The following is a 1,150-nucleotide window of genomic DNA, read 5'->3' on the forward strand; positions in this document are numbered from 1 at the left end:
AGATGTGAAAAGATATGTCAATAAGAACTAGACACATAAAGCCAGGGAAAAATAGGAACTAAAAGCGGCATACTCAAACTTGAACAAATTGCACATATTTTAATGACAAAATAGATAATATTAAATACATTTTTCAGAATGTTTAAAAAAACTTAAAAACACTAAATATATAGTGAAGAAATATTTTATGTGCTCCATTGCATCCACTCCAGTCCAGGGGAATCCAAAGCCCTCTTCTGACCTCCGCAGCATTGCACGACATGGGTGCACTCACATATATGCAGGCAATACACTCGAACACATAAAATAAAAATAATAAACAAAATATTTTTTTTTTAAATGCATCTGTTAAAGACTTCATGATCATTACTTCAGAATGTGTCTCTGTTTAAAGGTCTTTGACTTTGAAAGTGGTGATTAATTAGCATGAGGCTATTATGGTGGCCCTTGACTGCTGACTGGTGGCATCATAAGAAAAGAGAATTTGGTACACGGTGAGATGCAAGGGATGCCCATGGGTACACTAAAGATGTGTGAAGGCGCAGGGAGAAGGAAGACACTAAAGATGGAGGTTTCTGCATTGAGTATCCTGTTGACACCTTGATCTTGAACTTCTAACCTCCAGAACTGTGAGAAAAAAAATCAATTGCTTTAAATGCCACCCAGACTGGGATACTTTGTTACAGAATCCTCATGAAAGCAACAATGCTATGAAAATGTGTGGAAGTATTATAAATCAGTAGAATTTCAATTGAAGAGGAATTATTTGATACCAGAAAATTAAATGGTAATACCTGAATTTGAAGTATTTAGGGTTGCAAAGACACTCATAAATTGAAAATATGAGGGTCAAAGACTTGCTTTACAGGATATCAAGTTTTATTGCAGCCTGTTTAACATACATCTTTGATATCAGTACCAAAAACAAAAACAAAAAAAAAAAAAAAGAAAAAAGAAAGGAAGGAAAGAAACTGAACTTGCTAGACTATGGGAAATCTAACAAACAACAATAAAATATATATTAGTGTCACCTTTTACCTAGTGTATACAATTAACACTTTCTGGGATAAAGCTGACTTGATCATGGTGGATGATCTTTTTGATGTGTGTCTGTATGTGGTTTGCAAGTATCTTGTTGAGAATTTTTGCA

The sequence above is a fragment of the Nannospalax galili genome, unplaced genomic scaffold, assembly GCF_000622305.1.
Source record: "Nannospalax galili isolate Female #2095 unplaced genomic scaffold, S.galili_v1.0 scaffold374, whole genome shotgun sequence".
In the NCBI taxonomy this organism is placed as follows: domain Eukaryota; kingdom Metazoa; phylum Chordata; class Mammalia; order Rodentia; family Spalacidae; genus Nannospalax; species Nannospalax galili.